The 27,894-nt window shown below is 36.9% G+C and overlaps 1 long non-coding RNA gene across 1 annotated transcript; it reads left to right on the top strand.

Annotated features, from left to right (window-relative positions):
* The first annotated feature begins 133 nt into the window (after window positions 1–133).
* LOC143689887 (uncharacterized) lies at window positions 134–27,579 on the top strand. The gene is made up of 3 exons (XR_013178954.1): window positions 134–393; window positions 23,924–24,351; window positions 27,497–27,579. It is a non-coding gene; the product is annotated as an uncharacterized LOC143689887 (long non-coding RNA).
* The last annotated feature ends 315 nt before the right edge of the window (window positions 27,580–27,894 follow it).

Here is a 27,894-nt window from a genome sequence, read left to right as displayed (position 1 = left end):
GAGCTTACAGAATTCTTAGTTTACTGTGTAGTACAAATTTTCCAGCGTGAGAGGCTCACATTTCCTTATTTCAGAACTCTGATAAGAAGTGTTGGCGTGGAAAACTTGGAATGTTATTTTGGAATTATGTGACCCCAAACATCTCTTTTTCTCAAGTCTTTAGAGAAAGAGCAGGAAATATCCATGTACTATGACGAATAGATTTGTATCGTCTAAGATCTCCCAGGGAAGATAGCCGAGTAGGGTTCTGCAGTGTTCACTTCTCCAAAATCAGCTCATGGAAAGGCAGAAACTGTCTGAAACAACTTTTCTGGGCTCCAGAGGCCAGGGGAGCACTGCACAGCATTCAAGGATGAGCAGGATGAAGAGGCTTAGACACTGCAGTAAAAAACTGTGAGTAAACTGCTTGGCAGTGATTGCTAGTGCCCACTCTCAAGGCCAGCACCTGGGGTCTGGTTCTGAGCTGGCTCCTGATGGGTGGTGAAGGGCATGGAAGCCCTCTTCCTCAGGAGCAAGGGGGTGAGTGGGCAATGCTGAGTGTTGAAAATGTGTCTTGATTGACAAATTTAGATTGCTGGATTCTGGTACTGAACTGCTGTTTCAGCCTGGCCTGCACAGCAATGACTGGGCCATTGCTTCAACCCTACCCCCAACCAATGAGTGCATAAACAAATGTGGAATATACATATGATGGAATATTATTCAGCTGTAAGAAGGAATGAAGTCCTGAACCTGCGACCAGATGGATGAACCTTGAGGATGTTATGTTTAGTGAAATAAGTCAGATGCACAAGGACAAATATTGTAGGATGTCACTGATATGAACTAATTATACTAAGCAAACTCATAGAAACAGAATCCAGATTATAGGTCAATAGGGGACAGAATGGGGGTAGAGAAAGAGGAGCCAATGCTTAATTTGAGCAGAATTTCTATTTTTTTCAATTGAAAGTGTTTGGAAATGGATAGTGGTGATACTAGTATACTATTGTGAATGTAATTAACAGCCCTGAATTATGTTGGTGAGTATGGCTGAAAAGGAAGTTTGGGGTCATGGATTTCGTTAGAAGGAAAATTAGAAGATAAATATAGGATTGTATAATGCAACAGTAACCCTTTTGTGGATGATGGACTACAGTTAACACTACAAATATGAGAATGTTCTTTCATAGGTTATAGCAAATATATGCCATTATAACAAGGTGTTAATAATAAGGCAGTATATGGGAAAATATACATCTAATATAAACTGTAGACTATAGCTAACAGTTTTATATATATATATATATTTTTTTTTTAACATGGGCAGGCACCGGGAAGTGAACCCGGGTCCTCTGGCATGGCAGGCAAACATTCTTGCACTCTGAGCCACCCTAACAGTAATATTTTAAGTTCTTTAGCAATTGTAGCAAGGTTACAATATTACCGCAAAATGTCAATAATAGGGAGTTTATGGGAACATTGTACTTTTTACATGACTTTTTTGTAAACCTACAAATTCTCTAAGTAATAAAAGGAAAAGTAATAACAGTAGCTAAAAAAAAGTCCAGTATGTCAAATGAAAGAAGCCAGCCACAAAGTATTATATATTGCATGATTACATTTATCTAAAATATAAATGTAAATAAATTATAGAGACAGATTAGTGTGTTTATGTTGGGCTGGGGAAGGATAGAGGGATTGAGAAGTAACTGCTTAAAGTTATGAGGTTTTTCTTTTTGGAGTAATGAAAATGTTGTAAAACTGATAGTGGTGATGAATGCACAACTACTCTTTGATAATATGAAAAGCCACTGATTACACACATTAGATGCATAGTATGGTATGTGAATATGTCTCCATAAAACTGTTTTAAAAAATAGTTACATTCCCTGGACTTGACGTGCTTCACCTAGGATTGAAGGACACAGAGGAGAGTACTTGAATGCATTTCATGAGGTCCATGAATAGCTGAAATTATAACAAAACATTTCATGTATTTTCCCATGTACATTTTTCTGATAAAATCTAAAGCTTTAATTTGGAATTTCCAAGAGGAGTGTGTTTTAGTTTGTAAGCTGTCAGAATGCAATATACCAGAAATGGGATGGCTTTTCAAAAGATAAGTTACAAGTTCACAGTTCTAGTGCTGAGAAAATCTGAGAAAATGTCCAAACTAAGGCACCCAGAAAAAGACACCTTAATTCAAGGAAAGCTGATGAGTCTGGAGCATCTCTGTCAGCGGAGAAGTCACATGGCTGGCATCAGCTGGTCCCCTACTCCTGGGCTCTGTTGCTTTCAGCCTCGGTTCCTGTGGGGGTTCCTCACTTTGCTTCTCTGGGGCTGGCTTTCATCCCTTGGCTTCCCTTGGCTCTCTCCAGGTTCTGGCTTGCTTAACATCTCATGGGAAAGCACCTGGCTATGTCTGCTGGGCTCTAAGCATCTCCAGTCATCTGTGTCTCTATTCTGAAGCAACTGTTCTACAAGAGTCTACATCTGCTCTCTCTGTTGGCCCTGAGGTTTCTTCAAAATGTTTCCCCTTTTAAAGGATTCCAGTAAACTAATCAAGATCCATCTGAATGGGCATAGTTACATCTCCATCTAATCAAAAGACCATACCCATAATCAGACATGTCACATCTTTGGGGAGATAATCTAATGAAAGGTTTCTGCCTGTCGGTATTGAATTAGGACTGAAAGAAATGGCTGTCCCCACAAGATTGAATCAGGATTAAAACATGGCTTTTCTGGGCTACATAGTATTTCAAACCAGCACAGAGTGTAACTTCAAAAAAGTTAAAATAACTGCCCAAATTCTAGTTTTTGAGCAATATACATTTGTTACTTCTATAGACAATTAAGGATCAGAGAAATAGCTAAATATTAGTGAAGAGAAAGAACAGAAGTTCTCAGACTGCCTGAGATATTTCTACTTGTTTTTTCAGAGTTAAAAATGGAAAGGGGTACAATATCAAATTTGCCAAGAGAAGAAAAAGGAAAAGGGAAAAAAGGAAAGAAACTTCAATTCATTTAAAAGAAAATGGCACAGTCAAGAAACACAAATGCTTACCATATGCATAGTACTTTCTAAATAATATGAGCTTAAGTAAGTGAACAAGAAGAATACATCACAGTTTCTGATCCCTGAAATTAACTCTTCAGCAAAAGAAACAAGTTAAATTGTGAAACATTGAACTGTGAATAAAACATATGAAACAAACAAAGTAAACTATAATGGCTAGAGAAAACTGCATGGAAGTGATGATATTTGAATTGGTCATTAACAATAAGTTTATTTCAAAATATTATCCTTACTTTGAATTTATGCTTTTCCTTCCAGAAGCTTTAAATATGTTCAAAAAGCTTTCTTTCAAAAGAAAAATATATTTAAAGAGATAAGGTGCCTCACTTGTTAGACACACACATTAAAAGATTCAAATGTCAGATAATCTGATTCAGTGGAGGAGGTGAGATATTTTAGGGGTAAGATCCCCAAACTTTGAAAATCAAAGCAGTAAAAGTATGAGTGAACTTCCTGACTTTAAAACAAGGTGGTCAAAGCTACAGTGGTCAAAACAGCATGGTACTGGCACAGGGTAGATGTACAGACCAGTGGAATCAAATTGAAGGTTCAGATATAAACCCTCATATCAAGAGCCAATTGATTTTTGACAAAGCTGCCAAGTCCAGTCAATTGGGAAAGAATAGTCTCTTCATCAAATAGTTCTAGGAAAACTAGAAATCCATTTGCAAAAGAATGAAGGAGGACCTCTATCACACACTATATATAACAATTAATGCAAAATGGATCAAAGATCTAAACATAAGAGTAAGGATTATGAAACTCCTAGAATAAAATGCAGGGGAGCATTTTCAGGATCTTGTGTTAGGCAATGGTTCTTATATTTTACACCCAAAACAATAAGCGACAAAAGAAAAAGTAAATAAATGGGACCTCATCAAAATTAAAAAATTTTTGCAAAGGTCTTTATCATTAAAGTGAAAAGACAACCTAGTCAATGGGAGAAAATATTTGGAAATTATATGTCCAATATGGGTTAACATCCAGAATATATAAATAAAGCCTTCAACTCAATAATAAAAAGACAAATGACACATATTAAAAATATGCAAAAAACCCCCAAAAACAAAAAACAAAACAAAAAAATAGGCAAAAGACTTGAGTAAATATTTCTCCAAAGAGGAAATATAACTAGCCAAAAAGCACATGAAAATATGTTCAACATCATTAGCTATTAAGGGAATGCAATTCAAAGCCATAATGAATTAACATTTCATACACACTAGAATGGCTACTATTTAACAAAAAATTATAAAAAAAATTATAAGCATTAGAGAGGATGTGGAAAAATAGGAATATTCATTAACTGTTGGTAGTAATGTAAAATGGTGCAGCCACTATGGAAGACAATTTGGTGGTTCCTCAGAAAGTAAAGTTTAGAATTACCATATGTCCTGCCAATCCCATTTCTTGGCATATATGCAAAAGATTTGAAAGCAGGGACTGGAACAGAGATTTGCACACCAACGTTCGTGGCAGTCTTATTCACAGTTGCCAAAAGGTGGAAACAACCCAAGAGTCTATCAACTATTGAATGGATAGATTGAATGTGGTATGTACATATAATGGAATATTATTCATTTGTAAAAAGGAATGCCATTCTGATACTTTTGACAATAGGAATGAACCTTGAAGACAGACTATTGAGTGAAATAAGCCAGTCATGAAAAGACAAGTATTTTATGATCTCATTGATATGAAATGATTAAAACAAGCAAACTCATACTGTCAGAATCTAGAATATAAGTTACTAGAGGTAGGTTTTGGGAATGGGGAGTTATTGCTTAAATTGTACAGTGTCTAATTGGATTGACTGTAAAGTTTTGGTAATGGATTGTGACGTTAGTAGCTCAACATTATGAATGTAACTAACATCACTGAATTATGCATGTGAATGTGATTAAAAGGGAGAAATTTTAGGTTGTATAACTATTATTAGAATAAAAACTTAAAAAAAATAGGACTGACTTCTGGGAAGATGGCAGAGTTGGGTGGATTGAATTCACCCCCGCAGCAGGGGACAAGATAGGGGATGGAGACAGAATGACCAGGACTGTGCTCTCACGGGGTGAGTGGTTGAAGAGGATCTCTAGGTTTTCTTGGGGAGGGGAGAGATAGAGGGACAGGGAAAGGTGAGCAGGGTGGGTCTCATCATTTGTGATCCCCACTGGGGGTGGGTAGCAGCATGTGGGAAAGTGTTGATCCAAGGGAGCTGACTATCAGTTCACTCTAGCCTGTCCCAGCTGCTGGCTGGGGTGGCCTTCCTAAGCGGCTCACAGCCAGCAGCACCCGTGGGAACCCCAGAGGCATGCTGGGTCATCCACTGCAAAAACCTTCACCCCCAGGTGCTGGGTACAGTCACCTGGTCAGGAACTAAAAATAGCCATTCTATCAGGCATGGTGGATGAAAGAGTCACTGGATGCCCAGGACTGCAAATCAGCTGCTTCCACTGCTCCCATGGGTGTTGCTGTTGGCTGCCCTGTCCCAGGCCATGGAACAGACACAGTACCACCCTCCCCAACCCTGTGCATATATGAAAAACCCACACCAGCATCATACTTAATAAGACTGGTGTGATGTTTATATTGTGATGTCAACTTGCCAAATGATAATGCCCCATTGTCTGATCAGGCTAGCACTGGCCTGACTGTTGCTACAAGGATATTTTATGGCTGATTGATAAACTGGAAAGCTGGCATGTTAAATCATCAGTCAGATGATTACATCTGTGGCTGACTATATCTGTGATCAACTAAGGCATTTCTTCCACCAATGAGATAATCCAATCAGTTGAAGACTTACAAGGAAGAAAAGAGATTTTTTTGCTGCTTCTTCAGCCAGCAAGCCTGTCCTGTGGAAGAAGTGCTCAAAAAGAAAAGTCCAGGACCAGATGGCTTCACATGTGAATTCTACCAAGCATTCAAGAAAGAATTGGTACCAATACTGCTCAATTTCAAAAAAAATTGAAAAGGAGGAAAGGCTACCTAACTCATTTTATGAAGCCGACATCACCCTCATTCCAAAGCCAGACAAATATACTATGAGAAAGAAAATTACAGACCAATCTTGCTAATGAATATAGATGCAAAAATCCTCAACAACATTCTTGCAAATCAAATCTAGTAGCACATTAAAAGAATTATACACCATGACCAAATAGGATTCATCCCAGGTATGCAAGAACGGTTCAACATAAGAAAATCAATCAATGTAATACACTATATCAACAAATCAAAGCAGAAAAACCACATGATCATCTTGATTGATGCACAAAAGGCATTTGACAAAATTCAACATCCATTCTTGTCAAAAACACTCCAAAGGATAGGAATAGAAGAGAACTTCCTCAACATGATAAAGAGAATATATGAAAAATCCACAGCTAATATCATCCTCAATGGGGAAAAACTTGTCCTCTAAGATCAGGAACAAGACAAGGATATTCACTGTCATCATTGTTATTCAAGATTGCATTGGAAGTTCTAACCAGAGCAATTAGACAAGAAAAAGAAATACAAGACATCAAAATTGGAAAGGAAGAAATAAAACTCTCACTGTTTGCAGATGATATGATATTATATGTCAAAAAACCTGAAAAATCCACATCAAGACTACTAGAGCTAATAAATGAGTACAGTAAAGTGGCAGGGTACAAGACCAACACTCAAAAACCTGTAGTGTTTCTATACACTAGTATTGAGTAAGCTGAGGGGGGAATCAAGAAAAACATTCCATTTACAATTGCAATCAAAAGAATAAAATATTTAGCAATAAATTTAACTAAGATACAAAAGACCTATACAAAGAAAACTATAAGAAATTGCTAAAAGAACTTACAGAAGACCTAAATAAATGGAAGGGCATACCATGTTCATGGATTGGAAGACTGAATATAGTTAAAATGTCAGTTCTACCTAAATTGATTTATAGATTCAATGCAATACCAATTAAAATCCCCAAAACTTATTTTGCAGAAATAGAACAACCAATAACCAAATTTATCTGGAAAGGTAAGATGTCCCAAATAATTAAAAATATCCTGAGAAAGAAAAATTAAGTTAGAGGTCTCATACTACCTGACTTTAAGGCATATTATGAAGCTACAGTGGTCAAAACAGCATAGTTCTGGCATAAACATAGATATACTGACCAATAGAATCGAATAGAGTGTTCAGTGACCCTCTCATCTAGAAACAATTGATCTTTTATAAGACAGTCAAGTCAACTCACCTGGGACAGAACAGTCTCTTCAATATATGGTGCTTGGAGAACTGGATATTCACATGCAAAATAATGAAAAATGAGCCATATCTCACACTCTATATAAAAATTAACTCAAAATCAAAGACCTGAACATTAGATCTAAGACCATAAAACTTTTAGAAGAAAATGTAGGGAAATATCTTACAAAACTTGTAATAGGAGGCGGTTTCCTAGATCTTACACCCAAAGCATGAGCATTGAAAAAATAGATAAATGGGAATTCCTCAAAATTAAACACTTTCATGCATCAAAGAACCTTGTCAAGAAAGTAAAAAGACAGTCTACACAATAGGAGACAATATTTAGAAACGACATATCAGATAAGGCTCTAGTATCCAGAATATATAAAGACATTGTTCAACTCAACAACAAAAAAAGACAAACAACCCAATTACAAAATGGGCAAAAGACATAAACAGACACTTCTCAAAAGAGGAAATACAAATGGCCAAAAGGCACATGAAAAGATGCTCAACTTCCCTGGCTATTAGGGAAATGCAAATCAAAACACAATGAGATATCATCTCACACCCACCCATTTATTGAATGGCCATTATCAATAAAATAGAAAACAACTAATGCTGGAGAAAATATGGAGGAAGAGACACACTTATACACTGTTGAGGGGAATATAAAATGGCACAAACGTTGTGGAAGGCAGTTTGGTGGTTCCTTAGGAAGCTAAGTATAGAATTGCCATATGATCCAGCAATATCATTGCTAGGTATCTATTCAGAGGACAGGAGGGCATGAACACAGATGGACATTTGTACACCAATGTTTATAGCAGCATTATTTACAATTGTCAAGAGATGAAAACAGACCAAATGTCCATCAACAGATGAGTGGCTAGACAAGCTGTGGTATATACATACAATGGAATATTATGCAGCTGTAAGACAGAATAAAGTCATGAAGGATGTAACAACATGGGTGGACCTTAAGGGCATTATTCTGAGTGAGATTAGCCAGAAACAAAAAACATCAGAGGCCATCAAGAGATATAAATAGGGTATTTGGAGCTAAAGGGATACAGATTGTGCAACAGGATTTATTGTAAAAATTAAGAAATGGATAGCACAATAATGTAAGTACACCAAATGAAGCTGAATGTGAGAATGATAGATGGAAGAGGGCTGGGGGCACAAATGAAACCAGAAGGAAAGAAAGATGATAAAGACTGAGATGGTATAGTCTAGGACTGCCTAGAGTATACAATGATAGTGACTAAATATACAAATTAAAAGATGTTTTTGCATGAGGAAGAACAAAGGAATGTTAATATTGCAGGGTGTTAAAAATAGATGGTCATTTATATTTTAAAACTTCGACTTCTGTGTGAGACTAAAGCAAAAAAATGCTTATTAGGTACAAAACTTATATTTTGACTAGTGCATTTCCTAATATAACTTATATGAGCAGGTTAATTGAACACTATAAGTACACAGAACCTTGAATAAGGCATGTGATTTTGCTGGTTTGTCCAGTGTGATGCTCTGATAAATCCCACAGTGATTTGAACAGTGAATAAAGAAGTATTTGCAAAGTTCCCTTGGGGGAATGGGGAGAAGGGGGGAAAATTCAACGTCCCCATTTGGAGAATTCCTGATATTCTCACAAGCAGTGGGAACATCCAAATCAATAGGTCAAGCCCTCAATCTTGGGGTTTGTTCATAGGAAACTTACCCCCACAAAGGGTAAGCTGAGCCTACATAAAATTAGGCCTAAGAGTCACCCCCAGAGAACCTCTTTTGTTGCTCAGATGTGGTCTATCTCTCTCTCTCAACCAACATGGCAAGCAAACTCATTGCCCTCCCCCTCTCTACATGGGACATGACTCCTAGGGGTGTAAACCTCCCTGGCAACATGGGACAGAAATCATAGAATGACCTGGGACTCAGCATCAAGGGCTTGAGAAAATCTTCTCAACCAAAAGGGGAAGAGAGAAATGAGACAAAACGAAGTGTCAATGGCTAAGAGATTTCAAACAGAGTTGAGAGGTTATCCTGGTGGTTATTCTTATGCATTATATAGATATCCCCTTTATAGTTTAAAGTATATTAGAAAGGCTAGAAGGAAGTGCCTGAAACTGTAGAGCTGTGTTCCAGTAGCCATGTTTCTTGAAGATGAAAGTACAATGATATAGCTTTTGCAATGTGACTATGTGATTGTGAAAACCTTGTGTCTGATGCTCCTTTTATCTACAGTATGGACAGATGAGTAAAATATATGGATTAAAAATAAATAAATAATAGAGTGAACAAATGTTGAAACAAATTGAGTAGATTGAAATACTAGTGATCAATGAAAGGGAGTGGTGAGGGGATTAGGAAAAAAATAGGAGGAACAAAGGTTAAAATCTATTGGGTAGATGGAAATACTAGTGGTTAATGAAAGGGAGGGGTAAGGGGTATAGCATGTATGAGGATTTTTTTTCTTTTTATTTCTTTTTCTGGAGTGATGCAAGTGTTCTAAAAAATGATCATGGTGATGAATTACTATGTGATGATTAATTGTGAGGCATTGATTGTACACCATGTGTGGAATGTTTGTATGTTAGGAATGTTCATGTTTGTATGTTGTTTCAGCTTGTCAATTAAAAAGAAAAAAAAGGAGAGTGAAGTGAGAGGACTAATACTTCCTGACTTTAAAGCTTACTATAAAGCCACAGTGGTCAAAACAGCATGGTACTAGTACAAAGACAGAAGTATTAACCAATGGATTCAAATCAAGAGTGTAGAGATAGACTCTATAAATCTCTCTCTATATATAATTTGTCTTCCATAAGACCCCCAAATCCACTGAACTAGGACAGAATAGTCATTTCAATAAATTTGCATGGGATAACCATATATAAATAGCCAAAAGAATGAAAGAGGACCCCTAGCTTAAACCCTATCCAAAACCGAATTCAAAATGAAGACCTAAATGTAAGCACTAGTACCATAAGGTTTTTGGAAGAAAATGCATGGAAACATCTTCAAGAGCTAATAATAAGAGGTATATTCTTAAACTTTACATCTAAAGCACAAGCAGTGAAAGAAAAAATAGATAAATGAGAACTCTTTAAGATTAGGAGCTTCAGTACCTCAAAGGACTTTGTCAAAAAGGTGTAGAAGCAGCCAACTCAATGGGAGAAAATATTTGGAAACCATACATTGGATAAAGACTTGATATTCTTGTACATAAAGAAATTATGCATCTCAACAACAAAAGAACAACTAAATTATAAAATGGGCAGAGGATATGAATAGATGCTTTTCTGAAGAGCAAATACAAATGGCTAAAAAGCTCATAAAGAGATCCTCATTTTCATTAGCTATAAGGGAAATGCAAATCAAGATGGCAATGACTTACCACCTCACACCTGTAAGAATGGCTGCTATGAAACAAACAAAACTACAAATTTTGGAAAGGATGTGGAGAAACTGGAACAGTTATTCACTTTTGATAGGAATTCATAATAGTACAGCTTCTGTGGAAAACAGTTTGGTGATTTGATATTAGGAGAGCCTATGTTTGTTGGCTCTTTGTCACTATGGACTGATGACAATTGTCTAAAATTGACAATGCTGCTGATTGTACAACCAAGTGAGGGTACTGTAAGACATGGTTTGTTTATTTTGGACATTATCCATGATGTCCAATGGAGGAAGGGATCCAAAGGGTACAACGACTGAGAAGCAGAATGGTGAACTGTGATAAATTTATATGATGAGACATGGTGTGGCTACAAAAAGAAAGGATGTTGAGAGGCATCCAATGAACTGAACAAACCTTGGGGACAATGTTATGGAAAATAAGCCAGAAATGAAAGAACAAATATGCCATGGTCTCTTTCAGAAATACTTATAATTGGAGCCGAGACTGTGAGCCCTTATAGCAGCCACACTTAGTCTGAAGTTTTAAGTGAATTTCTAGATTCTGATACACCAAGCTATATGTGGATCAACTGGTATTTCCCTGGAACATTGAGTAACTCTGTGACACCTGAAACCCAGAAATGAAGTGCTGCCACTCTGAAAAATAGCATAGCTGTATAAAATAACAGTTAAAGTAACTGAAAAACAGATCAGGCCTTGATTAGAGATAAAAATGGAGCCAGTTTGGCTGGGACTAAGGTAAATCAGAATGCAGGATAAAAGATGATAGTGCATGTACCCTAGAACTTCACCTACTGTATGAGACCAAAGGCAGAGAGGTCTATTCTATCTAGAAACTGAATTTTCTGTAACACACAATCTAAATCACCCTGTCTGGATAGCTCATTTAAACAACCCGAGTTCCTGGAAGCCAGAATGGGAATAAGGCCTTATAATTCTGTATATTTAAGGTAATACCAGGGTACATCTCAGACTATGGTGGGCTGATGATTAAGAAGTGTTAGTAGAGTCCCTTGAGGGTCCAAAGGGGGAAATATATAAATATATATATATAGATTGTTAGGCTTCCCCATTTGAGAAACCCTGGGTACCCTCTCAACCGTTGAGGACTCACAGGAAAATGGGCCAGGTCCTTGATTTTGAGGCTTGTCCTTATGGGGCTTTTTCTGTAGTGGAGAAGCCAAGACTACCTATAAGTAGGTCCAGGAGCGTTTCTGGGAAACCTCTTTTCTTGTTCAGGTGTGGCTGATCTTTCTTTCTAAGCCCAACTCTGCAAGGAAAATCATTGCCCAACCTCCTACATGAGACATGGCATTTGGGGTGAGGTCTTCCTGACAATGTGGGGTATGGCTCCTGGAGATGGGTTTGGCCCTGGCACCATGGGATCAACAAAGCTTTCCTGACCAAAAGGGGGAAAGAGGTGTAATAAAATAGGGCATCAGTGGCTAAGAGAGATCACATAGAGTCAAGAGGCTTTTCAGGAGGCTACTCTTATGCAAGCTTCAGTTAGATAGAGCTGATTGCCATGGTTTGCGAAACCCCAACCAATATCAATCCTATTGGCTTTTGAGAACACCCAAGGCTTGAACCGAGACTCTATAGAGGTTTCATGCACTAAGTTTGCTTTTCTGGAACTTATAATTTACAGAGGGTTCCTGGGAAAGATAGGTCCTGAAACCCAGAGGGATCAGCTTCTCCAAGATTATCAACTAATTACACCCCCCTATCCTGTAGTGTCACACCCCTTCTCATCATGAAAAAGTCAGAATGTGCTCTGCCTAAAGATCCCTATAGATTGAGAGAAGTATCAAAGGAGAAGGAGGAGTTATAATAAAGAAAATAGGATTTAACGAATGGGTAGGACTGCTGAATCACTATACTGATATTTCTTCTAGCCTCCAGTGTTTTGAAACAGAAGGTAAAATCTGAAAAAGTGGGATGGCAAACTCTGAAATCTGTTCTGTAACTACCTGTTGAAGAGTGCTTTGAAAATTATTCTTTTTTCTTTCCTTTCTTTGTAATAATGTTATATTTTACAGTAAAAACATTAAAAACATAGGACTGTACAATACAAACAGTGAAACGTATTACAAATGATAGGCTATAGTTAATAGTACAATAATTAAAATGTCCTTTCATGAATTGTAACAAATGTACCCCACTTATGCAAGGTGTTAATAACAGGTAGCTTATGAGAACTCTCTATTTTATGCATGATTTTTCTGTAAGCCTACAACTTCTCTAAAATAACATGCACACACATGCACACATATACACAGACATACATATGCCATTTCATTTATATTGTCTTTTGGAAGACAGAAATATTATTATGTGTAAAATTTTAATTTGTGCCCAGAACACTTGTGAAAACAAATTGTTTGTTTTAGTTTGAAAAACTATTGTTCAAACTAGTATTTATTGAACACCTCTTATATCAGAAATATAGAATATAATTATGCAAATAGGTGAAATATCATATAACTCAGTGAATAAAAGTTGAAGCATGAATATTGTGCAGAGAAGATAGAGAAAGTAGAGCAACATTTAGTAAGTTTGTGGAAATCCCAATAGAGGAAATAACACTTGGGCTGAATCTGGTGGGGGGGTGGGAAGGAGGAGGGAGAGTACATTACAAATAGAGGAACACCCTACATGAAGTCACAGTCATGCAAGTCAGTCCTGGTTCAGGCTGTACACATCTCCCAGTTGTACTGAGCTGCAAATTGTATGTGGATGTCTCTAATTGCAAAACAAATAAAAAGGGCTAAGATTTTGACTCTTCTCATGCTTCCAGTATGGAAGTGAAGTGGACAGTCTACAGCCCAAACTGCTTTGGTCCAAATCATTGCCTTGATATTTAACCTTTGTGTCTGTTTTCAATCCCCAGTTAAAATAATGATTTTTTAAAAATGGAACACATTTTGCCTCATTAAGAAAGTGAGATTTGAGTAAGAACCTAAAAGAGGTAGGTTGGTAGATAGTTCAGGAGCGGATATCTGAAGGAAGAGTACCCCAGAAGGAGGGAGCTCTGGAGTGAAAGCTGTGTCTGATGTACCATAGTATAGGGCTAATGTGCTGGGGGGCTGAGCAGGGAATAGCAGTGGGAGATGAGTTCACAGAGGTAACCTCGTAACCAGAGGGTTAACTATGGTCTTGAAGGGCATCATAAGGTCTTTGGTCTTTACTCTGAATGAAATGGGAACCATTGCAGGGTATGGAGCACAAGGGAGACAAGATTTGACCTTTTAAAGGGTCACTGCATTGAAAAGAGATGGCAGTGAAAATGAGGGAATGTGCAGAGTAGAAAAAGGAGAACCATTACAAGACTGCTACAGTGGTCCAGGCAAGATGGCTGGTGGCCTGGAGCAGGGTGGTGGAAGTGGAGATAGTGAAAAAGGGATAGGTTCTAGATGTTTGTTGAAGGGTAGCTTCCTTAGCATTTCCTTATGAATTTGAAGAGAAAGAAAGAAATTGAGGATGACTCTAAGTTTTTAGCCTAAGAATTTGGAAGGTTGAAGTGCTATAAAATCATATAATCTACTCAAAGGGTTATTATTGATAGCTGGATAGTTGGAAAAATGTCCCTTTAGCTGAAAAATGTCCAGCATAGCCTTTGGTAGCTAGAAAATGATTATTATAATCTCTTTACTCAAGCAGCTTTGATTCATCTAAAGCCCTTTGCTGGAATAGCTTGCTGTTGATCTAATCTCAAAAGTTTACCCTCTCTTCCTAGTTACATTAACCAGGCCTTCTCAGCTTTACTTGCAGGAATGAGATAACATCCTAAAGCAGGATAGAATGGCGCTAGAAACACCATACAGACTAATAAATCAGCACCTTCCTGCTTTAAAGATCTGAGATGCCTGAAAAGTCAGCAAAGAGAGGAGAATCTATAAAATAACAGGATGTGCTGCCCAAACATGAACAAGGCGGGCGACCATTATTCAGTTTTAATGAATCCTGTGACTGTTACTCAGTTTCTTTCTTTCTTATTTTCAGTCTTCCTTTGGACTCTTGCTATTTCTTTGTCTCCTTGGGCTATAAAATTAAAGCCTAAGTCCCCTTTTTCACTTTGAACTGATCTTGGGAAGATTTCTTCCATTTCCTTACATGTGCACCTGTAATAAAACTCACCTTCAACCAAAGAAACTCATTTTTCTGTTTAGCTCCTGATAGGGCAGACCCAACTATTGAAAGCCATGATTTTATAGTATCGTTATGACAACTAAATGTTTAGCATATATAAAGTACTAGGATAGTGCTTGGCATAGAGCAACAACCTAGTAACTCTTAGCTGTTTTGATTCATGTCTCTCCTTACAATAGGTGTCTCTTTAGGGCCAAGTCAGGTGTTTTCTTGTGGGACTTTGGCTCATTAATAGCTGCTGAGGCAGAACAAAGCTACCATGTGACCTAGAAATTCAGCCTGCTGAGTGGAGAAGTGCTTTCTGTCATGGCAAACCTCCTGAAAAGAACAAAAGAATCACCTTCAATGAGGAAGTGCAGCTGCTGATAGATTAAAATAGCTCATAGCCTGCTTGATCTCAAGCTTGGTCACACTGTTCAGAAGGAAGCACTCACATGAACTACAAGATTAAGTTGATGCTGGGGGAAGTTTTGTCACTGCTCACCTGGATAGGAAATTGAGGGAGTGACATAACATTAAGTAAAAAAAATCAAAGTTTGGAGATCCAAATAACCTGATATGAAGGCCAACTTCTAATCATAACCATTAACATGGCCATTTTGGACCTCACTCTTCTTTGGAAAGTCCATTTTATATTTAATCCATAATTGTATTATTTATGTAAATGATGCTGTGTCTTTCTTCCTACACCTAGACAGAGACAACTTGTAAAAAAATCCTGCATGGGGATACTGTAAAAATTTGACAAGAGACATCATGCTTGGAAATTTCACACATGGTTTCAGCGAGGTAACACTACCTTGAAACTTGCAGAAAAAATCGGGGGCAGACCAGAATGTTTGCATGAGGAAAACTGTATCAAAGCTAGTGTATGCTCTGTATTTTATGCATAATTTTTCTAAAAACCTACAACTTCTCTAATAAAAAAGAAACCATGAAAAGAGACAAAATAAAAAGCTGTTGGGTGCTTTCTTTAAATTATTATTAAAGCAGAAAAATTGAGCCTATTTGAGCAATATGAGAAGGAAGCTACAACTCAATACCCAGCTAAACTTCAGCTTGCAACAGAAATGAAACATTATTAGATCACACAAGAAACCAAACACTCTCTAGTTGTCTTATGATAGATCTATTAGCAGATCGCCTTCCTAGGCAGGTTCTCTAGATTGTATATTATAATCTGAATCACGTTTTTTTTCTTGACACTTCAGTGTCATAACAGGGGGCAAATTAAAACGTGAACTACCTGCATAACAGATTTTTTTCAGTAATTTAAAAAAAACAGTGGGAGTTTTGACTTCTATTGACATGTTTAGGTAGAGAAAGAAAAATGACTCTTGACCAACATGCTGGAATTCCAGTGGGATAAAGTAGTTTTCCACAGGTGTAACGATTACTCCGAGCTCTTTTGAGCTCTTAATACTCTTAATCTCTGTTGATGATAATTTTGCGCTTCAAAGTACTCAGCTCTGACAGAGTTTACAAATAACATGGCCTTGTAATAAGTATGTTCTTCAGAATTTATAAAAAAAATTCCTATGTTCAAAGGATTCAGAATACAGACAAAAATAATAAACCCGGATAATCCTAAGCATGTCAGTTCTGTTCATTGCTCTCACAACAGACACGTGAATTCATCTTTTTCTGTGGTTGTTGGAAAGAAAAGAAACACAATGTTAAGATTTTTTTTTGTCTTTCCTTGCTCTTCCACCAGCCCTTCTTGACATCTAGACTTCAGTTTTTTTTGTATGGCTAGTCAGGTGGTAAAGAAAGTCGGAACATCGCTCTAATTAATTCAAATGTATGGATGGAATAATGACACTCCGTGTAAGCTCAGCCTTTTGTTTCATCACACAAAAAAGGTTGATTTGCCCTGCTGTAATCAAAAGCAGCCTATAGGCCACTTCATTTTAATTACAGCTCTTTGGGACTACTTTGGTGTCAGGGAAAATCCTGAGCTTGCTTTGTGAGGAGCCTGATTAAATTTGTCAGTTCTTAACTGTCAAAGTGCATGAAAGCAGAAAAGAATTTGTTGCTTTAGGTTTCTCTTTAATTGCGGCATTAAAAGGATGAAATATAGATGAAACATATAACATTTTTGATTTGTAAAATGCTAGGGAGTCTTTGAGATGAAAAGATTTTATAAATGTAAGCCATTACCATCGATTTCTCTAAACAAATGGTGAGAAATGTTTGGGGAAGAAACAGAGGCAATGAAAAGCAGTGAATGCTTATGTACTCATGGGTGAACATTTCTCTGACTTTCTGATGCTTCACAGAAATTCACCAATTCCTGCACAAAAGTTAATATTCCCATATTAACGTGCTTATAATTAATGAGATTATTTATATTACTTTTTGCTACCATTGCAATTTTCCTGCTTATAAAATCAACTTTAATCATTGGAAGTTTGCATGCTTTAGAGTGAAAAGCATGAAAGTGAAAGCTTCTGGATTGCACAGTAGAGATATATTTTGAAAAATTTTCTGCATGTTTATTTTAAAGAGCACAAAGAAATTTAAATGTCCCTGTATAAGAGAAAAATAATGGAAATTTTTAAATCGTGGTCTCTAGGATTATCAGTATTCAAATAAAACTAAAAAGTACTGTTATTCATTAATTATAAATTGAGCATTTACTAAATGATATTCAGTTTTAGATGCTGCAGACACAACTATGGGTTAAACAAGGCTCCTATCCTTAAGAATATTACTCTTTCAAAGAGAATACAGAGATTACACATGTAATTATAATCCAATGTTATGGGTACTATAAAAGGTGGAAAACATTAAATCCAAGGGTAACTTGATTTTAAGGTTATTTGTTGTTTTGAATAATATAAAGCCTATGAGTTTGTATTTGCAATTGCTGCTTTTCCAACAGAAGAGATGAAGACATAGAGAGTACATTTAAGAAAAAATCACTCTTGATCTGGCAGAGCCAGAATAAAAACACCTAGCATAAAGAATTTCTTTTAAGCATAGAATTTGGTATTTTATGTTAAATAAGTCAAGGGCTGTTGATTAACAATCTCCGGGTCTTAATAAAATACTTCCCCCATTCCACAAACTTTAAACCCATTGACTTGCTTTCATTGTTTGGTCCTGAAAATAATAATGCTTGTTTCTGATTGAATAAAGATATGTGGCAAAGATTTAAACTCATACACTAATTATTGGTTCTCTCAGTAGCATAACAAAGAGAGAAAATGACACTGATGAATAGGTTAGGGCCAGTAAAAATTGCAGGCTAGAAAATATTTTTGAGGCTATGCAGTTTTAGAAACTTGATCTTAACAAGGTCGTTAGTCTTCACTGTGTCCTTGAGAAAGATATGACCTGCAAGTACCATGTTCCCCATTTGACTAAATTCTTAAAATTCAAAAGGAAGTCAGATTTAAGTGTATGATTTGATTTTCTATACTATTTCATTTGCTGAAGAATTCAGCTATGGTTTTCAATCCCCAAATAGTCATCCAAGTTAGGATTTGAACACTTAATATATTTACCTGCTTAGTGGCTTTTAAAAACCCAGAGCAAGAAGACTGTCAATCTCAGTTTCCTTCTTGCTTCCAGCTGGCATTAAAACCAGTGAGTCATAGATGTTTCACGCTTTTGGTGTAGATCATGCTCTCTGAGAACTTGGTTGATTGGCTAAAATGAATAAACAGATCCTTACATATATGCATAAATACACTTCCTTTATCACGTCACTCAAAAATAGAGCTCCACTGGGCAGTGTGATGGTTAATTCCATGTATCAACTTGGCTGGGTTATGGTGTCTAGTTGTTTGGTCATATAAGCACTGGCCTGATTGTTACTGTGAAGGTATTTCCTAGATGGATTTAAAGCATTACTCAGTGATGGCATCTGCAAATGATCACATCTACAATCAACAAAAGAGATTTCTTTCAGCAATGAAAAGCGTCTCTTCATCCAATTAGTTGGAAGCTTGAAGTGAGAAATGAGGATTTTGGCAGTCAGGAAAAGAATTTCTATCTCTACTTCAACCATCCAGCTTCCTCTGGGGTCACTTCAAGTGGGGGTCACTTTCATCAAGTTCTAACTTGTGGTCTGCCCTATAGAATTCAGAGTTGCCAATCCCCATGGTCATGTGAGACAATCCCGATAATAAATCTCTGAATATTTACATATATACATATATTTATATATCCTCTCATTTCTGTTTCTCTGGAGAAGCCTGACCACTCTGGGCTGTTTAACACATGCAATAATTAGATGGAAGAGTAGAGTGCCTGCATTGTCTAAGGCAGTCAGGAAATGCTGCAGTCACATGATAAGTAATCTTATCTTATTTGTTGTGATAAGATTAAAAGTAACAATGCAGTTTCCATGAACTAGGTAAGTAGTTTGCAGACCGATTAGTGTTTCTGGCACTGTTGAGGAGGAAGATAACTAAAAAGGACATGAAGGAAAAGTACTAATCCTATTATTACTACTACTAATAAAAATACTAATAAAAAAAGTAATTGAGTGCTTCCCATCTTCTGTACTTAATCTGTAATCAAGGATGTTATACATATATCACCCTATTTAATCCTTACCAATAACCCATAAAGTAGATATTATTATTTCCACTTTAGAGATGTGGCAAATAAGGCACAGAGAGATTAATTAATTTGCCCCAGATTAACAAAGCCACTAAATAATTGAAATAGGATTTCAGATGTAGGAAATCTGGCTCCATTTTTTTTTTCTCCATTCTTAACATTATTTTGCCTAAATCACTTGTAATCTAGTTTATTGGAACACAAAATATGAACAAATATAAGAGCCAGGAAAAAAAGAGAGCAAACAAATTTTCTTCATATTTTCTCCAGGACTAACCTGCGTCCCGTAGGGGAGGACATATGTCAGGTAGGCAGTGCAGATTGCTCATTTCTGGGCTCCGAGGATATTGCCCAGAGCAAAGGCAAGTCAGTGTGTGGGCTCCTTTTCTGCTGACAGAATCAAGGCAGGGAAGATTCACTCTTTCATCACTTCCCTTTAAACAATATGTGCAGTTCTCTTCAAAGCACATGAAATTGGGCAAGCTGATCATTAACAGTAATTGTTGGGGCCTCCTTTGTTTCTGGGGTTGGGACGTAAGATGCCAGATGGTGAATCTGTGAGAGTAAGATATTTTAGGCAAAGGAATTACTACATTCCAAGTTTTACACTCCAATTTCCAAAGTCAGTGAAGCCAAGGAATAGTTTTTACATTCTTCAGACTCTGGAAACGGGGTCTAGATTGAGGGATCCGCCTAAACTCTCCCAGTTACTTGACGTCAAACCTTCATTAGGCTCAGAATGGAACAATTCTAATTCATTGCTCTTTCAAAAGACAGTTACAAACACATATCTGTTTAAATCCATCTAGGTGCTTGGGATTCAATATGGAGTATATGCAAGAAAAGTGACTATTTAGTAAGGAAATGATTCAACAAGAAAACCTTCGTGGAGGAAATGGGTTTTGAACTTTGGAATGTAGAATAATCATGAACTTGTAAAATGAGAAGGAAGAAAATTATGTATAGGATGTTACAAATACATAGGATTAATATATATGTACAAAAAGAACAGTACTGATGATATATCTTCAATTGTCAATCAAAGGCTACAGCAGGCTAGGGTGGAAATGTTATTCTAGGTAAAATGGGAGAGAAAGCCAAACAGATATCAAAAGAGTTAGTGGGGGAAATTCTTAAAATGCCTATTCTGTGCCAGGCTCCACCAATTATTTTTTGCTTTCTTAGGACATACATTACTTCATTTAATACTCCCAACCGTCCAATGAGGTAAGCAGATTATAATCTTTTTGTAAGGAGGAAAACTATGACAAGCATGTGGGGGATCTAAAATTCAAACCTAGAATAATTTTCCTTAATTATTATAGCATGTTGACTACAATGCCAAATAATTTGATAGGAAAAAGAGCATTGCGTTTCAGCAAGCTCCTTTATACTCAATACAAGTGTCTCAAAGAACATTTGAAATCTTCACCATAAACATGTGGGCTACTTGAGACTGCTTTACTTTACACTAATGCAAGGATTGGAAGCGTTTAATTCTCACTGAAGAAGTTATAGAAAACCTTTGAAGTTCAGCCCTGCACCTTTTCAGATCACTTTAAAAGTCCTAGCTTACTTAGCTGCAGGGGAATTGCATCATAAATTGATGAGAACTAGCTCCAAGGAAACAAGATCATAAATGTTTAAACAACAGTAAATCACACATTAATAATCTAGCCTTCCGCATCTCTCTAATGGGAGATTGCCAGTCAAATAGCACCTTGAAACCTGTTGAAATTGGTCACATTAAATCCAGAGAATTTAGTCAAATACACCTTTTTTTTTTTTGCTTGGGCAGGCACCAGGAATCGAACCCGGGTCTCCAGCATGGCAGGCGAGAAATCTGCCTGCTGAGCCACCTTGGCCGGTCCCCAAATACATTTTTGAAACATAAGTTTGTGGGAAAATTGCAAGATCTTTTTAGAAGCAAAATGGAGGAGCAATTAGGAGTTAATGCTTTAGCTGAGACATACAGCGCCTCTGTAGGGCAGTGTCGTGGTTCCACAGGAGGCTAGGGGTGGGGTTACCATATGATCCTGCAACCCTGTTGCTAGGTATATGCCTGGAGGACTGAGAGTGGGACATGAATGGACATTTGCCCACTGGTGCTTATAATAGTAGTGTTCCTGATTCAGAATGGATGGAGGTGGTCTAAGGGTACAACAACAGAGAAACAGAAGGGGGAACAGTACTAGATACCATGGATTACTGAATGGCTGTAAGAAGGAATGAAGTTATGAGGCATGCAACTAGATGTATGAACCTTGAGGACAGTATGTTGAATGAAATGTCAGAAACAAAAAGACAAACATTATCACGCCTTACTCATATAAACTAATTATAATATACAAATTCAGAGAATTGAAGTCAAGAGCATGGGTAATCAAGGTTGGGGCCCATTGTAAAGGGTCCTAGATTGTAAGCTCTTATAGCAGTCACATACCTTTAGGAGTTATTTCTAAATTCTGAGATATTGAGCTATTTGCTTATAACTTGGTCATTCCTTGAAACTTCAGGTATATAAAGTTTGGCTGAGAGAGAGAGGCCACATCTGAGTATCAAAAGAGGTTTTCTGGGGGTGACTCTTAGGCATAATTATAAATAGACTTAACTTCTCCTTTGCAGGACTAAGTTTCATAGGGTCAAACTCCAAGATCAAGTGCTCAGCCTTGATCTAACTCTTAATCGCTGAGATTAAGAGTTAGATCACTGAAGCTGTGAAAGTCAGCACTACCCCATACAACAACTATCTAAAAAGTTGAAAAAGTGATCAGACGTTGACTAGAGATATGATCTGGAAAGAACTAAGGTAAATCAGAATACAAGGTAAAGGATGATATGGTCCATATATTTAAACTTCAATTTGTATGTGAGACCAAGTAAGAGGTGTCTATTTGGTGTAAAATTTACATTTTGGGTAGTGCATTATCTAATTTAACTTGTATGGTCAGTTTACTTGAGCAGCGTAATCACATGGACTCTTGAATAGGGGTGAGATTTTGTTGGCTTGTACAGGTTAGTGTGATGCCCTGATATATCCCAGAGTAATTTGGGCAGAGAATAAAAAAGTATTTTCAATATCTCCTTGGGATACTGGGGAGCAAGGGAGAAATATTCAACTTTCCCATCTGGGGAATTCCTCATGTTCTCACATGCAGTGGGGACAACCAATTCAATAGGCTGAGCACTTGATCTTGGAGTTTGACCCTATGAAACTTAGTCCTGCAAAGGAGAAGTTAAGCCTATTTATAATTATGCCTAAGAGTCACCCCCAGAAAACCTCTTTTGATACTCAGATGTGGCCTCTCTCTCTCAGCCAGCTCGGCAGGTGAACTCACTGCCTGACCACCCCCAACCCCCCACACACGGGACATGACTCCCAGGGGTGCAAATTTCCCCGGCAACATGGGATGGGACTCCTGGGGATGAGCTGGCACCCAGCATTATAGGATTGAGAAAGACATCTTCACCAAAAGGGGGAAAATGGAAATGAGGCAAAATAAATATTCAGTGGCTGAGAGATTTCAAACAGAGTCAAGAGGTTATCTTGGAGGTTATTCTTATGCATTATGTAGATATCCCTTTTTAGCTTATGGTGTATTGGAGTGGCTAGAAGGAAGTACCTGAAACTGCTGAACTGTATTCCAGTAGCCTTGATTCTTGAAGATAATTGGATAAATGTATAGCTTATACAGTATGATTGTGTGATTGTGAAAACCTTGCATCTGGTGCTCCTTTTATGCAGGGTGTGGGTACATGAGTAAAAAAATAAGGATAAAAAGTAAATAAATAATAGAGGGGGCAGATAAGGGGTAAAAAAATTGTGTAGGTTACAAGATTAGTGGTCAATGGGAGGGAAGGGTAAGGTGTATGGGTGTATGAGTTTTTTCTTTTTTTTAAATTTCATTTTCTGGAGTGATGCAAATGTTCTAAAAATGATCATGGTGATGACACACAACTATGTGATGATATTGTGAGACATTGATTGTATAATTGGACAGACTGTATGTGTGTGAAGATATCCCAATTAAAAAAATAGTAACATCAAAAAAAAAAAAGAGTTCATGCTTCAGAAACCATCAAAACTGAGTTTGAATCTTGACTTTGACCCTGATAGCTATATAATATTAGACAGGTCTCATGGCTTTGTGCTTTTACCCAACTTAATAAATAGGAATTTCAATGTTTTCAATATTCCAATATTCCTGAGAAATTCCAGATGGATTTATATATGCAAAAAAGTTTTCTATTCTCCATTGGTTTAAGAGTCTCAGATAATGAAATTTACTCTTGAGAAATCACTGGAGGCAGGTGTTGGAAGTGGGGACAGGGTGAGTGGGTGTGGTAGTTTCACGCCTCATGAGTTGTAGCCACTCTGCTGCTGCTGTCCTTGTCTTCTGCTGTCTTCATTTGCTCTGCCGTTCACCCACTGCCCATTTCCCTGAATGACCCATCACTGTGTTTTTCATTGCTCTCTTTCTCTCTATTTTTCAGTGTCTCTATGTTCTTCTCCAGTTTGGGATTTCCTACTAGCAAGTTTTGATGGAGTTTCCCAGGAGAGCTCTGTGGCTCCAGCCAATAGTGACCCCATCAATTGCTCAATACCAGGGTTTCATCACTCCCTAAATCCCAGAGGCCTCCTAGCAGTCTGGCTGGAAAAAGTCAAGAGCAGAGCTCACCTGTTGATGAAGAACAAGCAGACAACATACTTGACGGCTTTCCTGTCATATGGCGATGTCCTCTCCTGTCTTTCCTGGGTTCCCACTGACTTCCTCCTTCTCCATGTGACCCTCTCCTTATGAGGTCCTCATCCAGATGACTTTACTATAAATAACATCTTCAAGAGATCCTATCTTCAATGGGTCCAATGGGTCCATATCCACCAGGAGATGGATTAAGATTAAGAAGATGTCTAAATTGAGGTATTTAATTCAGTCTGCTATAACAGGCAGTGAATGTAGTTTCTAAATTGAAAAGGTGAATGTAGGAGGAAGGAAATCATTCTTAGAAGAAGGAAGAACTTAAATGTTCCCTTATCAGTACTAACCTAAAGTTCATCCCTATCACTCTATCACTCTAATTCACATGTCCATATTTTATTGTCTTCCAAATCCTTAGACTATTCAAAATGATAATGTTTGTTTATTTAATAGTCTCTCTCTCTGCTCACTAGAAAATGTGATTCTTAGGTGCTATGGACTTTTAATTTTTTCACCTTTATTTTCCAGTTGATAATACCTACAGTAGAGTCTCAATAAAAACATACTGAATGAATGAATGCTTTGAATGAATAATAAATGAATGTTTAATGTGTTCAAGAGGAAAATTGTCACAAATGAAGCCAATAGCTACATGTAGCCTCAGTCCTAAGTAAAAAAATAATAATAATAAATAATGTTTTAAAAACCTAGCCTCAAAAGATTTCTTTCAATCTAATAACTTGGCTTATGACTCATTGACCAATTGAAGACTGGTCAATATTGAAAGGTAATTTCCATTCAAATACAGTTAAATTTTACAGTATCAATTTAATAACATGTTATGTTTCTTTTAAAAAATGTTGAGAAAAAGCTTCAGGCAGCTACATGGGAGGGAGCATGTACATACTATATTGTTAAATGAAATATCCATAGTAAAAATTTTTCCTATACTGTAATAACAGAATTACAGGAATGGAAATGAATAAAATTAAACTAAAAATCATTTTAGCCAAGATAACAATGCTCAAGATGACTTCCTGTTTTCATCCTTTTATTTTTGTTATTTTTACAATAATATTATTTTTATTTTTAAAATGACACTCAATAATATTATTTTTATTTTTAAAAGGGCACTAGAAAACTCTCAAGACCTGTCCCAGGCTTATTCAGCTTTGAATTGGCCATATATTTGTGATTCTCTAAAGTTTTCTTAAGCAACATATCTGCTGCCTCCTATTTTGGTTGACTAACAATTGACATTTACTTAACACTCTTGGTGTATTTATCACATAGTGATTAACTCCATAACTGCCTCTTTCCACTGCTAACTCCCTCCCCATTCTTTCTTGTTTCTATCCCAAGAATAGCTAGCACAAACATTATTTCCTTAAAGTCAGCACAGAAATTACTTATGTTGGAGGTTTATGTGTGTGACTATTGGATAACAATGGAAAATGTGAAAAACCTGCTCAAAACATTTGCTCAAAGCAATAGAGCAGCTTATATAATTCCTTCTCTAAGAGCTGTTATGTTTTCAAAAGTAAACATTCTTTTAAACATCAAAAATCCATTAAAGTGCAAGATATTTTATAGTAATAACAAAAAATGCTGTAAATACTATACATTTGACATTATATTATCAAACACAAACATTTTTCATGCTTTAACTCCTTTCACACAATAGCCTTTGGAGATTAGCCTAGCAAGCATTAATTAGTTTTAAAAAATGATTTTAGTAAATATGTCCATAGATTCTTTAGAGTTCCTGTTCTTTCTATAATGCTATTGGATTTCTTTCTCCTGTAGACATTATATAAATATAACCTCTCATACAGACATCTTATTTGTTCTTTAAAGCAAGATCAGTTAGAGCAGGCTGCATTGCCATGCAATTATGCATTGTGTAGATTTTTAAATTAGTGAACATGAGTGATTTTATGAAGCATTTGATTTGTCCTCTTTAAAAATCTTGTTATAATTAATATCACCATGGATAATTTATCTTCAAGATGCTCTCGATAGAAATATTAAAATTGCTGACTGAAAAATCAGGGATTAATCATTTTGGCTGTAAGGACTGCTGGCTGAAAGGATGCCTGGACCTTTGAGGTACTTCCATAAAGGAGACCTTCAAGGGAAGGGGGTAGGAATTGGAGCTCACAGGGCTTCCCACCAGTTTAATTGAGTACAGTTTTCTAAGAGGAAAATGATTAACATTCATAATAATCAAGAAGAATATTTTGTCACAAAGGAATAAACTTCAGATAAGATCACATTTTGAGTAAATCATGGCATTCTGAGATTCTGTCTCTTAGGCTCCCATGTCAGCTTACTTACTGCTTAATTTATAGTACTCCCTACATGGCTGTGCATACCCTGGATTCCCAATAAACAGCCACCTATATTCAGGGTGATGCTTCCTTCATAGAACTATGCTCCCTAACCAGTTTTGTCATACTCTCCTTAAATTCCCTCAGTCTCCTTTCCTTTCCTGTATACCACTATCAGAAGCGCCTTAAGAATTTCCAGTCATTATACCATGCATTGGGTTAAGGGATGGCCCTCCAAAAGATATATCCATGTCCTGATACTTGGACCGGTGAATGTTACCTTATTAGGAAAAAGGATCATTGCAGATGTTAATTACATCTTGAAATGAGATCATCCCAGTATGTGTGTGGGCCCTAAATCCTATGACAAGTGTCCTTATAATAAAAGAGGAGAAACACCGACACAGAGAAGGCCATGTGAAAATGGAGGCAGAAACTGTAGTTAGGCAGCCACAAACCAACGAATGCCTGATGCCATCAGAACAGCAGCGAGGAGGAATTCTCCATTAGAGTCTTCAGTGGGAGCATGGCTCTGCAGACACCTTGATTTTAGGCTTATAGCCTCGAGAATTATGAGAAAATACATTTCTGTTGTTGTAAACCACCCAGTTGATGGTAACTCATTATGGCAGTCAAAACTAAAGCATACAGCAATACTAAGTGGTGGAGAAATGATTCTGAATAGGTAAAGTAAGAAGTTCTTTAAATTTTATCTTTCAATTTAGGCAATGCTCCTGGAAAAGAACAGCAGATATATGTAACAATGTAGAAAAGAACCACATTCTGATAAACCAATGTTTACCCCGGAATATATTTGCTATAGATGTTCAGACCACTTACTCGTTTTAGTGTCTTTAACAGCTGCAAGTTTGCACTGGGAAATCGAAAGAAATAAAACTCCTCTATTCCTCTAAATAAAATACTAAGGGTATATTTCATACCTTCAAATAATGTCCCTTCCTGTCTCAGAATCCTGACTCTATGTATATAAGACATAGCTGTGACTATAGTGACCAGAAGTTCTCTTTTTTTCTCAGGAGATAAACTGAAACTTACTTTGCAGTGAGAAGGTACAAGATTGGCTTTGAATAGAAGACTTTGTAGCCAAGAACTGGATTTCTGTAAGGTAAAAGGTTTTATTGTTTAAGGCTACAATCACTTCATGTTATGCCTAGGAAAGGGAATAGAGATATCCGTATATTTTAGAACATAAAATTAAAAATATTTCTGAAAGTAAAGTGATTATTTTCTCATCTCTAGGGGGCATTTTTCATTGTAATCATTGCCTACATTGAATTCCAAAGTAATAAGCCCTTAACTATCCACTCCAACTGAGGGAATTAGTATACAGAGAACTCAAGCAATGACTGATCAAAAAAAAAGGTATTGGCAATTTCTTTTGGCAAGAGTAAGGGGAATAGTGGTTGTGTCTCTG

Source organism: Tamandua tetradactyla, chromosome 7 (assembly GCF_023851605.1).
Source record: "Tamandua tetradactyla isolate mTamTet1 chromosome 7, mTamTet1.pri, whole genome shotgun sequence".
Lineage (NCBI taxonomy): Eukaryota > Metazoa > Chordata > Mammalia > Pilosa > Myrmecophagidae > Tamandua > Tamandua tetradactyla.
The sequence above is the reverse complement of the archived record's forward strand: the minus strand, read 5'-3'. Positions and strand labels throughout refer to the sequence as shown.